Below are 15948 nucleotides of genomic sequence, written 5' to 3' on the forward strand. Positions count from 1 at the left end.
TATGTGTGTGCTAGCGAGGAGGGATAAGAGTGTTCTTGCTTTATTCCTTCACTTTCTGGGTAAGTGTAAACATAGTTGTGATGCTTGAACAGGTTAGATAACAAAAAGCTTTGTCAAAGAACAATAACTTCTTTCCTATTATTTCTGAAGTTATTATGCAAAGAGTATGAAGGATAAGCTGCCAGAGTATCAGCTCATTATTTTCTTTCAAAACCCAGTGTATTCCACAAGCACATGGTGAATATCAACAGAACTGAAATGGCACATTTATAACCTAACAGGACTAATTTTATGATGACCTAAATGACTATTAGTTTGCCAGGTAGGAAAAGACTAAAAGTGAGGGGATTGGGTACATCAGAGGAAGACAAAAATTGTAAGGATGTATGGTGCTTAAAGTAAAAAGATCAAGAGCATATTGATAAAAGCCACATGGAAATAACAGCAACAAAGATGGTTTACTTGTAACTCTGCAGTTCAATAAAATGTGTTAAAGTATTTAATAAAATCATGTATTATTTACTCATATACTCAATTGATGTGAGGAATCATGGATTCTATTTCTGAAAGGAGAAAGATCCATTTAAATAGATAGAAAATAAACTGATATTTTTTATGGACCAAGAGCTTTAAAAGCATGATCTCATTTAATTCCAATGTGACTTTAAAGAAGATAGTATGACCTTTAATTTACAGGTAGGAAAATGAGATCAGAAAAATTAAATAAATTACCTGAGCTAACCCAGTAAGGAATTTGAACACAGAAACATCTGGTTCTCAGAAATACGTCACTAACATCTTTGAAACCCTAAAAACTTTTGGAGTCTCTTGCCAGTAAAAGACACACACACACACGGAATATTATCCATGGATCCTCCCAGCCCCCCACACAGTCAGATAAGAAAGCTGTGCTTTATCAAGCTTCCTTGGAGTGAATAGTATTCACATCAAGCAAGTAATCATTTTTCTTCCTCAGAATTAAAAGCTTACTGTTAAACACAGATTTCTATATTGGGTACTTGGATAAGAAGGTGGCTTAGTATCAATTTTTTTTTTAAGTCTGAACAATTACTTCAAAGGGAAATATTAAAATGGTTTAAGTAAGATTGGATGATGTTATACACATTGATATAAAACATATGAGAAAAATACATTAAAGCTCACCATATTTTTCAATATATTAAGATCTCAAGGATATATAGTATCTACGTTTGATTATATAGAACTGGTTAATAAATAATAGAATTTTATTAATAAATAATATAATTATGCTTAATAAATAATATAACTAATATGCCATTTAAGTTATATTGTATATTCACAGTAAAAATGTATTTATTGACATGTAAATAATTTATAACATGTACTTTAAGATCAAACATTTTATTGTATATGTATAGAAAGAATTCCAGAAGAATATATCAAAATGTTCATAATTTTATTTCTGGAGGTAAGTTTATTTCATAAGCGTTTTTGTTCATTTTCTTTTGCTTATTTGCATTTCAAATTTCTATATAATAAATATAAATTATATAAAATTACATAAGAGTACATCATTGCTCAAATGTCAAAACTTCACAGACATTAAAAACTCTTTGGTTCAAGCCAAAAGTTACTTTAATGACTTGAAATAATTCTCAATACACAGATTCCACCAATTTATGTTGGGAAGAAATAAGAATTTTTTGCCAGAAACAAAAGGCATGTTTCCTGCTAGTGTGTTCTGTTCAAAAAACCTTAATCCTGACCCAAGTGTGGGTGACATCTAATGAACTGTTCCTTCAGAGAACTGCCGGTTATCTCATCTATGGCTCCCTCTTCTGCCACTTTTCTTTCAGTACACGGCCTTCAGTATCTGTTCCTACATAAAGCTGCATATTTCCCCAATACAAAGAAGGCAAATTTTGAGTCATGCCTATGCCTATAAGTGATTCCTCATTTTGTTCGTCTTTACAAGACAGCTCTGTTCAGTTTGCTATGTGAATAACACACACTCTTTCCTCTGGCAAACAATAGTAAAGCTTCAGAGTTTAGATTATTATTCAGCTAGCTTTACATCTGTTAGTACTTAATAAAATGGCTTCATATTTGCTAAAGCTTAGGCAGGCAGGGAGTCAGAATGTACAGTCAGTCTATAGGTCACAGACCAACTCTCCCCCAGTTAACTGAGGTTTGGGGAACAGACAACTATCCTTGTGGGGTGCCAGTAGATGCAAAGTCAAGGCAGTACCTTAATCCTTGGATTCAAGACAGATAAATTAGTTATTATTACTGATGTGCAAGACTAAGACTGAACTAATAGTACCTGTGACTTAATGCTAAATTATAATCATATATGTAGATGGAACCTGTTGTCTAAAGTTAGGGTTGTGCTTAAAACAGGGTATAAAGTCACCAAGTGGCCTTGGCAATGGAGAAAAATATTGGAGACAGAGCTTGATATTATGTAAAATAATCCTTTAACTATCTTACATAATTTAGCTAGTCCCTCTCCATATTAATATAAAAAATATCAAGATCTCATTTAAAAAGCTTGCCCATAGGTGTAGATTATTGATATGTTTGAGGTCATGGCTCTTCAGGATTTTAAGAGAATCATTGTTATCACAAGCATTGTTGGCCAACCATAAGTAGAGATTTAAACACTGAATATTTTGTGATATCATTTTTGTATTAAAACTATTTGAGATCCACTAAGCTCTGTTAGGTTCAGAGGCTAAGATGGCAAAAGGAAAGTGGTATAGGAGCAAAAGGTGGGAGTCACATGACAAAGTTTGCTAGTCAGCCTAAAAAAGTTGTTGTATATTATCAATATTTGCCCTTAAACATGTGGTTGGCTGGAGGTCCTATAACTTGGATATTCAGATTCTAGTCAATAAGCATCAAAGAAGTAGAATAAGCAGCTAATACATTTGCATAAAAACAAAAGTAGTAAGCCAGCACACTCAAGAACCCACAGCATTCTGGAGATGAAATAAAATTGTTTTAAAGCAAATTTAAGTTACCAGTATGTACCCATTAAACTAGCAAAAGCAATAAAGATCCATTCCATTGGTGACAGGTTAGGGTAAAAAGGTATGCTTATATATTTTAAGTGGCATTATAAATTGGTTCAAATTTTCTGCAGAGATATTTGTGACAAAGTTATATCACAGTTTCTTTCCTTTGACCTAGTCATTTCACTTTGGAGAATAAACTCCTAGAAAATAAGCTAAAAGCAAATAAGTAATTGGTTCCAAGCTGTTCATACAAAGCTGTTTACGAAAGGGAAAAATTGAAAATAGCTCAAATATCCAACAATAAACAATTGTCCAAGGAAACTAATGTTTAATAACATAGAATGAGAGTTGGCCTGTTAAGTTATATGAACTATGTTAATACAGGCCCATATTTATAGTAAATAATTAAGAGAAGTACAAACAAGATCCATATGTGAAACCTGATTAGAGTCATGTAAATATAGATGCAGTTGCACAAAGGGCCATCAGAAGAGACTGAAGCCAAGGGAAGGAATAAATTCAGATTAACAATATATTGAGGACTTCTGTGTCCCAAGGTCTTTACATAGTTCATCTCTTTTAATCTCAGATCAGCCTTATGAGACAGATATCACTTATCTAGTGACAGAGCTGGAATTTGAACTCTGTTAGGGATTCCAAAATACATGGTTTCCAGTCCATCATGTTGAACACATTCTCCGACATTTTCTTTTTAAAACACTAGTCTCAGCACATGATTCTCCAAAATAGATTGATTGGCTGAATAATCTTGAAAATGTGTTTAAATATGTTCTTCTAAAGTTAATAGGCATAAATTTTGAAGTTTTGGAGTAAATAAGCAAGTTTAGATTTGCTTAAGATAGCATTTCCCAATCTAGCAAATCCTGTGTCCATGAGCATTTGTGGCAACTGTTAATAAACCATAAAATTCAAGATCTACAGAACACAGTTTGATTTAAAGTTTTGTGCTCACACGACATTTTTTGAAGTTAAGTATTAAAATGTAAGGTTTCAAAATTTTAATTGAAAGTATTAAATTTTATAAAAGTTAGTTATCTATTGTATAAACCTTAATCTAAAGGCACTCTGGGATTAAATGTAAATTAGAGACTTGCTCAGAGTTTAAATGTAAATAAATGTATATATTCATGTTTTCTTTCTTCCTTAAAGCCATAAGTGACATCTCTTTAAATACTGGCACAGAAAATTGCCATGGAACCCTTGGGGTTAGTTTCCCTTGAAGGAGCAAGTTCATAATATTTTGTTTCAGTTATCCTGTGGTAAGGATAATTAAAATTTTGATGTCTTAAAGGTCAAAAATCAGCTATCAGAGTGAACATTGAAGAGGAAGTACAAGATAAGATTTATGACTCGGCCTGACCTGTGGTGGCGCAGTGGATAAAGCATCGACCTGGAAATGCTGAGGTCGCTGGTTCGAAACCCTGGGCTTGCCTGGTCAAAGCACATATGGAAGTTGATGCTTCCAGTTCCTCCCCCCTTCTCTCTCCTCTCTAAAAATGAATAAATAATAATAATAAAAAGATTTATGACTCGATGACTTGGCACATACTGAAAACAGGACTGATCCGGCATAATGGGAGGTGATTGTGCTAAGTGTAAAGAAGTGAACACAAAGAATTTGCAAACTCTGTGGTTAAATTTAGTTAGTAATGAAGACCTACCTCACTTCTGCATGTGATTCAGAAGACTGATGCTTTTCCCAAAAGCATTTTTTCAAGGCCTTTGGTAGTGGCCTTCCTAGAAGATGCAGCCTCTGTTTTTTTTGCACTTAAGAATTGCATTGAGCCCAGCCAGGTGGTAGCACAGTAAATAGAGCATCGGCCTGGGATGCTAATGACCCAGGCTCAAAACCTCGAGATTACTGGCTTGAGCACAGGCTCACCAGCTTGACTGGGGTCGCGGGCTTGAGCGTGGGATCATAGACATAACCTCATGGTTACTAGCTTGAGCCCAATGTCGCTGGCTTAAACAAGAGGTTACTGGCCTGACTGGAGCCTCCTGCCCCCTGCTGTCCCTGTCAAAGCACATATAAGAAAGCAATCAATGAAAAACTAAGGTGCTACAATGAAGAATTGATGCTTCTTATCTCTCCCCTTTCCTGTCTGTTTCTTTCTCTCGCTAAAAAAAAAAAAAAAAAAAAAAAAAGAAAAGAAAGGAAAAAGAAAAAAGAATTGCTTTGAGCCCTGGTTGAGTAACTCAATTAGTTAAGGCATCATCCTTATATGTCAAGGTTGTGAATTCAATCCCAAGCAAAGCACATACAAGAATCAACAAATAAATGCATAAATAAATGGAATAACAAGTTGCTCTCTCTCTCTCTCTCTCTCTCTCTCTCTCTCCCTTTCTTCCTCTCTCACTAAAATCAATCAATAAATAAAATTTTAAAAAGTTGCTTTGACAACCAGTCAGTTTTTTTATTTTTTTTTATTTTTATACCACTGCATCGAAGAGCTGGGAGGGTCTGTTTCTGATCTGGGAACCACCAGATCAGTGAATCAAGACCAGCAGATTCTCTCTGAGAATTCTAGCACACCAGGACAAGAGCTGTGACTGGTCTCAGGTCAACCAGCCAGTTCTTAAACCCTCATAAGCAGCACAAATAGATGGTCTGATTATGTGGTTAATCTTATAAGCTCCATCAGCCTCTCATGGCTCCATAACTTCTTGCATTGCAAAGAAACATAGCATCTAGGTAAAACTAATGTTTTTGTTATACAAATTAAACTTTTTTTTGGGTATTTTTTCTGAAGTGAGAAGCTAGGAGGCAGAGAGACAGACTCCCTCATGCGCCCAACCAGAATTCACCAGGAGGCAATGCTCTGCCCATCTAGGGCATTGCTCCTGTGCAACCAGAGCCATTCTAGCACCTGAGGTGGAGGTCATGGAGCCATCCTCAGCACCTGGGGCCAACTTTGCTCCAAAGGAGCCTTGGCTTTGGGAGGGGAACAGAGAGACAGAGAGAAGGAGAGGGAGAAGGGTGGAGAAGCAGATGGGTGCTTCTCCTGAGTGCCCTGGCTGGGAATTAAACCCGGGACTTCCACATGCCTGGCCGATGCTCTACCCCTGAGCCAACTGGCCAGAGCCCAAATGCAACACTAAGATAGGTTTCCATGGGCTATTTCTAGTCCTGACAGCCAAATTTTAGTCTCTCATGCAGAAATTTTGGTCCTATCTTTTGAATGTTTTTACATCTTTCTTTGTTAAATGGGTTCTACTGTGACCATGTGCCAGAACACATCCAGCAAGCGGTGCTTAGTCTCACTCACCAAAGCCCTAATTTTCTCTATTGCTTACTTCTGAGTCTTCACAAAATTGAAGTATCTTTAATTTTACAGACACAAGTTACTTTATTTGGAAGTTCTTCCACTAGACTGAGAAATTGACACCTGAATGGTAATCATGAACTCAATCAGCTTTGGCACTTAGGGTGCAATTAACCAAGGCTCTAGGTTCTATATTCAGTAGTCATTCCGTCAGTATAAAACTGAGATAGATTTGTCACTCCTTTCTACATACTGATGCTGGATATTCTAGGATGCAGTGAAGGACTGATGTGGAGATTCAGATGAGAATTTAATCTACTGCAGGATCCATTGCTATTTCAACCATGTACTAGTACTACTCACTCCATGGAGATTGACTGCGATGAGATAGCTATGTGCTTACCTCTCAGATCAGTAAACTCAGAATTCCTGTTTGGACACTGGCATTTTTTCAAGTTGCTCAGATGATCTGGGTTTAGCATCACTTCTATAGATAGTTATCTTTATTAAACATTAACAGTGTGTGTTGTAATATATTTTGTGATTTGAGCCTTTCTTAATCTTTGCAGTCATATTCTCTTCTTCAGATTTTAGTCATTTCTGACCTGGTTAAATTCTGGGTAGTTTGTGAAACAGGTAGCACTGGAAGCTGGACCATCTGAATATAAAATTTTATCAAGGGCTAAATTTTTTTATGAGGAAATAGAAACTTTACTTCTTACAAAAATGGTCTCGTCGATACTTACCAAAGTTCTACTGGAGGTTTCTTGAGACTTTATAGAAAGGGCACTTTAAATGTAGAAAATAAAATACAATATAATAATATGAATTTGAGAAAAAATTATTTTTGCAATTTTGGTAAATAATTTTCTCCAAATTTGCAAGTAATCACTAAGACATCCATTAAATAATAATCTAGTAAAAGTAGTATGAAATATATCAGTTTCCTTCAATTAACAAAACCTTAGCTGAAATTCAGAAATTGTTATATTTTTCTGTAACAAAGAGCTTGGAGTTGTAAAAAGAAAAAAGTTGCAGTGATCACAACTTTATTACCCTACCTGCCTCTAAGATGTTGGACAATTTATTTGCTCAAAGTCTTCTGGCTACTTCCTGATTTACAAACACAAAGGCCTTTTTACCCATGAACAAGAATATAAAACAGTTCCTAGACACTTTAGTCTCATGGAGGACACACTTGCAAACTTCCTTTCTGACTTGTTAAGAAAACATTTATATCAAGTCACCAATATGTATGGTTGAAGAGCACTGGCATTTTCTACTAAGATCCTATGTTTCTCCTTTTCCTAAAAGGCCAAAACATGGAACAGGAGAGGATAAAAGGTGGGCATGGAGACGGACAGAACAGAATGAGGAAAAAGTGGGGGCTTCTGGCTTTCCTTCTGAGTGTGAATGTGTAATTTATCTTGGATAAATAAAATAGACTTAACCCCTTAAAAAATTTGATCCATAATTTCAGCAGCGGTGGAGGTTGAGGAAGACCTGCCAGCACCACAATCACACTTACCAGGTGAGGTGGAGCTTACAGGACCGCCAAGGCAGTCAAGTAGCTACTGAGTTTCATTGTTATTTTAAAACTTAAATTAGTGGTGGCACAACGGATAGAAAGTCAGCTGAACCCCATGGTTGCTGGCTTGAGTCCAAGGTCACTGTCTTGAGCAAGGGGTCACTCGCTTTGCTGTAGCCCCAGGGTCAAGGTGTGGACAAGTCCTGCCAGGGGTGAGGACTATGGAGATGCAAAGAGGGGTGAGGACTATGGAGATGCAAAGACCCAACTCCGGGGACCAGGTTCAGTGTCGCAGATCCACTTTATTCAGGAAGTACGTAAGCTTATATAGATGGGTTCAGCCTATAGGGTGTTACTGTGTGTTCTTCAAAGCCAATGGCTGAAAATATCAGGGAGCTGCGTGGTTGGTGCTAAGTCAGTTCCTAATAGCGGGCGAGCTTCCTACCTGGGTATGCCCAGGAGGCTTCTGGGAGCTGGAATATTCTCACAGAATTGCATGAGCCACAGTTGCTAGGAATGCGTTCTGCGCTCCACCCACATCAAGGTACATATGAGAAAGCAATCAATGAACAACCAATGTGCCAAAACGAAGAATTGATGCTTCTCATCTCTCCCCCTTCCTGTCTGTCCCTGTCTATCTCTTTATCTCTCTCAAAAAAAAATTGAGCACCTGTGTATATGTTAGGTAATACAAGGGATAAAAAGAGCAATCAAAGAGATAAAATGAACTTCTGGAAGCACATAGTCGACAAGGAAGAAATAATAGAAGTGCATGTACAATGGATACAAGGCAAAAGGATACAACTGGTTAAAAAAAAGTACCAAATGCAATAATTTCAATGTCTGTAAATTCAGAGAAGTTTGCCAATAAATGAATATAAAGAATTTTATATTTTCCAAAACAAAAAAATAAAAAAGTTTTAAAACTTTCAGTTTAAACAAATAATACAATTCAAAAAATAAAGAATTGATTAAAATGGAACAATCATTCATCAGTGTGATGTACATACGTAATTATACTTAACCAAAAATAATCCAAGACAAAAAATAATGTGCTATAGCAAAAAAAAAAAAAAAAAAAAAAAAAGGTATAAAATAGAGACCATCCCTAATTACTGTTGTACCAGAAGAGATAGAGTTAGATTTCACAGCTTATTAGATGAATAATATGCTTTGACCCAGACGTTATGAGACCTAGTATGGAAAATAATTACCATAATTTAAAATACCTTTGTTTGAAAGATGTTCATTCCTATATAGGTCAGAAACCAACCAGAACATAATTTCAGGATGTTATGAATAATAGTTGAGAGAAAAATGATCATGTCCAGACATATACCAGTAGACAAAGAGAAAGTAAAAGAGAGGGAGAGAGAAAATACTTTCTCCTGATTTAATTTAAAAGCAATAATTGCCTCATTTTTCAAAGGACCTTAATTCTGAAAACATTTTGCAGTAACATTTTTGTGTATGTAAAACCTAATGATTCCCTAGGTAACAAGTTCCCAAATTAAATTATAAACAATTAGATGCTACATATATTGTTTTCAAGTCTGCAATGTTATTAAATTATCATTGCTTTGTAAATTAATATTTGCTTTTCTTTTGTAGTAAGTGACCAAGGAGAAAATAGGCTCAATGTGAATGCAAAACAGCAAATATGAGTCACTAAAATTTGTGGCTATATTTCCCTAGAATCATTTCCTCCTTTATGAAAAATATGGCTTATAACAATAATAAAATATATTTCCCCCAGCTTTTTGTAGTTTTAAAGACTGGTATGCTTACCACAGGATCTTTATTTGTCTGGAAAATTTAGTGGAAACAGCATAAGGTCCACTGGATAAAGCAGGTATAACAAATGTGATCCTTCAAATTTGCTGCTGATTTATCAAATGTGCAGTTGTCAACCTAATCAATGCGTTTGATGGATCAACATTTCCATTACTAAGAGAAAACGTACACCTCTGAGCTGTATACTATTCTCTGCAGACCAAAAACATGTGGTTGTCATGGCAACTGCAAACCGTGGCGCATCTGACATGACCCAGTAACAGTATAATGGAAAACATCTGCCAGGAAATCACAGACTGGCACAAGGTCTTTGGGAGGAAGTATTTGTGAGAATTTCATCTTAAAAGATTTCCTAAATTGTAATCTCAGACTCCCTCAATGCAAATGTTTGAAATGGCGCTTTTCTTGTCAACATCTGCAGCATACACTGCATAAAGGGAAACACAGAGAGAAAACGTGAGGTTTTATTCATTGTCTATAATACAATTTTCAAGGATTGTTAGTTTTTGAATATGAAATTGTTTATTGTAAAGTTCCTGCCCAACCCGCAATTTCTGATTCAGAAGGTTAGGGTGGGGTCTGAGACTTGGTATTTCGAAAGCTCCCAGGTGAGGCTGTTGCTGCTGGCCTGGGACCCACAATTTGAGAACCACAGATCTAAACCAAAAACCTCAAAAGACTCTTTAAACTTGCTAGCAACAGAATGTTGAGAGGAATAAGAAAACATCAATTTTTACTACAAAGCTCACTTCAATGATATAAACTGCAGAGGTTTCTATATTTGGTCCTGCATGAGAAATCACTTTAAAAATACAAAATTCCAGGTCCTACCCCTAGAGACTTAATTTTAGTTGGTCTTGGATAGAATCCAGTGTCTGGATATTTTTAACAAGCATCCCAAGTTAATTTTAATATAAGCCTGTTCTTCTACTTTGCTTGGGAATTACTGATTTAAAGCAAGTTGTCACTTTTTGGTGTACAGTAATAACCTCTAAAACTTGTTTTAAAACTCTGATCATTGCCCCGGTTATTTTGATTCAGTGGGTCTTTATGGGACCCAGAAATGGAAATTTTATCAAGCACTACCAGGACTTGGTGAAGGTGACGACAAACATTAGTCTTCAAAGTGAGTAATTCAAGACATCCTTTGAAGATGGGGGAAGAAAATATTAGCTCTCTCTTTCTCTCAGTTTTTATCTGAAGACTAAGAAAGACATTAAGCTTTACTATTATTCTGGTAGTACTCACAATGAGTCCATCAGCAGGGGTAGTCATGGGTCACTTACTATGGGATGAAAAGTGCACCTTTTACATGGAGGAAGGGCTGATAGCAACACTCCTAGTCAAGTAGTACTGTATTACAACACACAGCAGTTCACTGGGACTCATTTAGGTAGACTTATGGATTTTTTTTTTCCTCTTAGTTTTCACTGACCTAAGCCTTGGGAAAATGAAGTAGTGGCTTGAAAAGAATTGTGATTGATTGAAGACCATTGCAAATAATGCAACCACAAGTGAGGCACCGGGAAAGGGCGCAGCTGACATGTTTTCTACTCTCCACGCGAGCTGTTTCCCACCCCAGCAGGGAGAAGTAAGCCACTAAGAGCCGAGAAGTTGATCAATAAAAAGAAAATAATCTTTTTCTGAAAGAAATACAGGCTATGGAAAAAGCAATTTGAAAAGAGATAGTTACATTTTTATATAATTTTGTTGCTAAAAATCTGCACACTTAAAAACATGAAGACCAGCCTTGATTAAAAATCTTCAGAGGTCTCAGTGGGTTTTGAACCATTGTTTAAAGATATAATTAACACTTGATTAATTTAATCTTCAGGAAAGATTAAATTTACTCGAAGTTCAACAAAAATCTTTACTGAACAACATAAGGAAATGAGTGAAATGACCTGGTAAACAAAGTAAAAACAAAGACTATATTTTTCCATTTGGATCTGCATATTTTATTTTTTTATTTGTATTTTTGTCAGCTAAGATGGGCTACTAAATCCAAGTACTGTTTGGCAAAATATGTTTTTTCTTAAAGAATGAGGCATATTAAATATTGATTTTATCTCCTATAATATAATGCATGTTATTTATTTTAAAAGAAAAAGCATTTTGTTTTTTTACAAATTAAAATTGGAGGGTCAGGAAATTCCATGGTATCCCCTATAGTCAAATGCTCTTCCACCTCCAGCAGATGGTAACTGCTGTTCTCTTTCTGTCGTAATTTTGCCTTTCATAGAATTCTCTATAAATAAAATTATACAGTAGATATGGCCTCCTTCACTTGGCATGATGATTATTGAGATTCATCCATGTTGTGGCATGTACTAGTAGTTTCTTATTTTCTTATTTTATTGGTGAATAGTTTTCCATCCCATGGACATACCACAATTTGTTTATCCATTCACCAATTGCTAAAAATTTGAGTTATTTTCAGACTGAGGCTATAAAGTACAAAGCTTCAAACAAATGTTCACACATAAGTAAAAATACTTTGTAGTAAAATTGTTGAATCAGATGGTACTTGTGTATGTAACCTGATAAAAAATTTCCCACACTGCTTAAGTGACCGCACCATTTGGCCACCCAAATATAATACCACACAGCATGCGAGTTGCTTCATTATTCTCACCAACACTTGCTATTATCAGTCTTTTTAGTCGTTCTAGAAGATTTAAATCTATCTTGCTACTTGATTTCTGTTTGTTTGTTTATTGTTTGCCGGTATTATCTTTTCCTTTTATTCTTTATTTTCTTTTAAATTGAATATTTTTTATAATTTTATTTTATCTCCATTATTGGTTTATTAACAATATCTTATTATTTTCTATTTAAGAGGTTTCCAGCAATAAAACAAACCTTTTTATTTTTTAAATTCTGTAAATAATATTATACCATTTTGTCTTTAGTATAAAAATATTAAATATTAGTTTGTTTCCATTTCTTTCTTTGTGCTATTTTTGCAAACATTTTGCTTCTACATATGCTTAAATACTCAGTGAGTTATTTTTGCATTAAACTATCAGTTATCTTTTAAAGAACTTAAACTGAGAAATGTATATATTTTATATTTATCCTCAAAATCCAAACATTTCTGATGCTCTTCTTCATTTGTTGAGTGTGTGTATGAAAACTCAAATTTCTTTCTTACATAGTTTTTCTTCTGCTTGATGAACTCCCTTCAACATTCCTTGTAGTGAAGGTCTGTAAATGAATTCTTGAAGCTTTTGTTTGTCTAAAAGTTTTTAATTTCAGCTTTATTTAAAGGATTTAAAAATATATTTTATCGTGCTCTGAGCAGTCTTGCATTATTCTTTTCTCTTGTACTTTGTATTCAGTCTATCTTTTTTCTCTGGCTATTTTCAAAAGTTTTTTTTTTATGACTTGATTTTCAACAATTTGATTATGGTATGCCTTGATATGGTCTTCTTTACTTTAATTCTGCTTGGGGTTATTGAACTTCTTTAAATTATTAAGGAGGTCCCAGCCTTGGCTAACACCTTGACAACAGCCTTGTGAAACCCTAAGCAGAGGACCCAGGTAAGCTATGCTCGGATTCCCAACCCATAGAAACTGTGTAATAATAAATGTGTTCTTTGAACCACTACACTGTGGCTATTTGTTATTCAGCAACTGAAAACCAATATTCTATAATAACAATATTTGAAAGTTATTTTATGGAGATTACAAAAAAGATACTTTTTTGTTGGTTTTTAAAATAACTGAATTGAAACAGAAAAAATATCTATATATAATTTATATATTGACTAGAGTAGGTTCTGATAAATTTCCACTTCTTTCTAAGTAAAAGCCTATAATTAAGCTTATATTTCTGAATTATTTTATTCTTTTGCCAGACCACACATTGAGTCTTGTCCCAAACTGTCTATACTGGACTGTCTGCTTCTTGTTTCACGGAGGACTTAGCAGTGATATCATTCTGACTTTGTTCAGAGGATGGTCTTTATAGTATTTGCCAGTTGATTCCATAGAAAGGCTGTTTCCTCTTAGTGTACCTTGGAAAATGCTGACCATTGGCTTTATAAATTAACTCAAGAATGACTATACAATGCTACAATATGGTACTGATATGGTACTAATCAGAATGCTTTCCATCAGATTTACTTTGGGTACTGTGTTTTCCCAGGCTAATTTTTCTCTGTTATTGTGATTTGTTGTATACAATATTCTCTTTATAGGAAGAGTAAGTTATTGCATGATTTTGGAGCTGAAAATCAACATCCCATATGATATTTTCTGTTACTTTGTTAATACTCTTGGCCACAAAAATTCGGGTAGATTATGGTTTTGTTTTGTTTTTTCGTGGCAGAAACAGAGAAAGTCAGAAAGAGGGACAGCTAGGGACAGACAGACAGGAAGGGAGAGAGACGAGAAGCATCAGTTCTTCGCTGCAGTTCCTTAGTTGTTCATTGATTGCTTTCTCATATGTGCCTTGACCGGGGGGCTACAGCAGACCAAGTGACCCCTTCCTTGAGCCAGCAACCTTGGGCTCAAGCTGGTGAGCCTTGTTCAAACCAGATGAGCCCACGCTCAAGCTGGCGACCTCAGGGTCTCAAACCTGGGTCCTCGGCATCCCAGTCTGACACTCTATCCACTGCGCCACCACCTGGTCAGGCTATGGTTTTATTCTTGATACAACTCCTACTAATGTACCTTTATCAATTAATAAATGACAAGTTATTTTATAAATCAGAGAGAGAATTTAAGACATAAACTGAGTTAGGCAACCAAATTTTGCTGTTCTCATGAAAATACAGATAAAATTTTCAAGACCCTCACAAATCCTTACAGTAATAATAAAAAATTATTTGAAAGTCTATATTTATATAAATACTTGAACACTTTCTTAATTCAGTTTTATATAAATCTTTGAAGTGTTTTCCATAAATCTTTTTCTTCAGTTTCATAATTTGTTTATGTTGTTCTAAGTTTCAAACTGTGAGGTCTTTGCTTAGGAAAAGAAATCTTTTCTTAATATGGATGCTTCACAAATTTTTTTCATTTAGAAGTATGTTAAATGTAAAACATTGTTTTTTCTGGGAATGTTTCTCAAACATACATTTGTTTCTAAAAAAAAAACTAAGATAGATGCAAAATAAACAGAAAATGCATTTGCAAGACTAACTTTCCATGTTCTCTAAAAACAACAAAAAACTAGTCATGTTTCTTAATGGAAGCAGTGTCCCCTAGTGGATAGTTTTGTAATAATGTTAACTAATTTTTATATAAATTTGTATTAAGGTGAATTCACATAATATAAACATTTTAAACTGTACAATACAGTGATATTTAGTTTATTTACAATATTGTACAACCACAAGTTCTCTGTAAATTTAAAACTTTTTAATCACCCCATAAAACACCCTATAGACAGAGAGTAAGTACTCACTATTCTGCCTTCTTCCATTCCCTGGTAAATCCCAATCTGTTTTCTATCCCTCTGGATTATTTATTCTAGATATATGACATATTAAGAATCACAAAATATGTGAACTTTGTGTTTGGTTTCTTTCATTTAGCACAACATTTTTGTTTTAGTTTTTGTTTTTAAAAGTATTTTAAAATAATTTTTTTGTATTTTTCTGAAGCTGGAAACGGGGAGAGACTCCCGCATGAGCCCTACCGGGATCCACCCGGCACGCCCACCAGGGGCGATGCTCTGCCCACCAGGGGTGCGATGCTCTGCCTATCCTGGGCGTCGCTATGTTGCGACCAGAGCCACTCTAGCGCCTGAGGCAGAGGCCACAGAGCCATCACCAGCACCCGGGCCATCTTTGCTCCAATGGAGCCTTGGCTGCGGGAGGGGGAGAGAGAGACAGAGAGGAAGGAGAGGGGGAGGGGTGGAGAAGCAGATGGGCGCCTCTCCTGTGTGCCCTGGCCCGGAATCGAACCCGGGACTTCTGCACGCCAGTCCGACGCTCTACCATTGAGCCAACCGGCCAGGGCCTTAAAATAATTTTTTAATTTATTGTGTTAACATGGATTCATAGCTCAACATGTTTTATGTTAATTTAAATTATAATATGTATTAGTACTCATTATTTTATTGTTAAATAATATAGCATTGTATGTACAGGGGAAGGCAAGGTAAGTTTATAGTTGTTTGTATAAAAAAAAGACATGCAGGTTATGATTACTATAATAGTTTTATTAACTCAAAAGAAAGTCACACCTGACCAGGCAGTGGTGCAGTGGATAGAGAGTCGGACTGGGATGTGGAGGACCCAGGTTCGAGACCCTGAGGTCACCAGCTTGAGCATGGGTTCATCTGGTTTGAGCAAAGCTCACCAGCTTGGACCCAAGCTCGCTGGCTTGAGTA

General features: G+C 35.5%; 1 pseudogene; it reads right to left on the bottom strand.

Annotated features, from left to right (window-relative positions):
- Positions 1 to 5479: 5479 nt before the first annotated feature.
- LOC136307204 (small nucleolar RNA SNORA3/SNORA45 family) lies at positions 5480 to 5581 on the bottom strand (annotated as a pseudogene).
- Between the last annotated feature and the right edge of the window lie 10367 nt (positions 5582 to 15948).

Source organism: Saccopteryx bilineata, chromosome 5 (genome assembly GCF_036850765.1).
Source record: "Saccopteryx bilineata isolate mSacBil1 chromosome 5, mSacBil1_pri_phased_curated, whole genome shotgun sequence".
Taxonomy (NCBI): Eukaryota; Metazoa; Chordata; class Mammalia; order Chiroptera; family Emballonuridae; genus Saccopteryx; species Saccopteryx bilineata.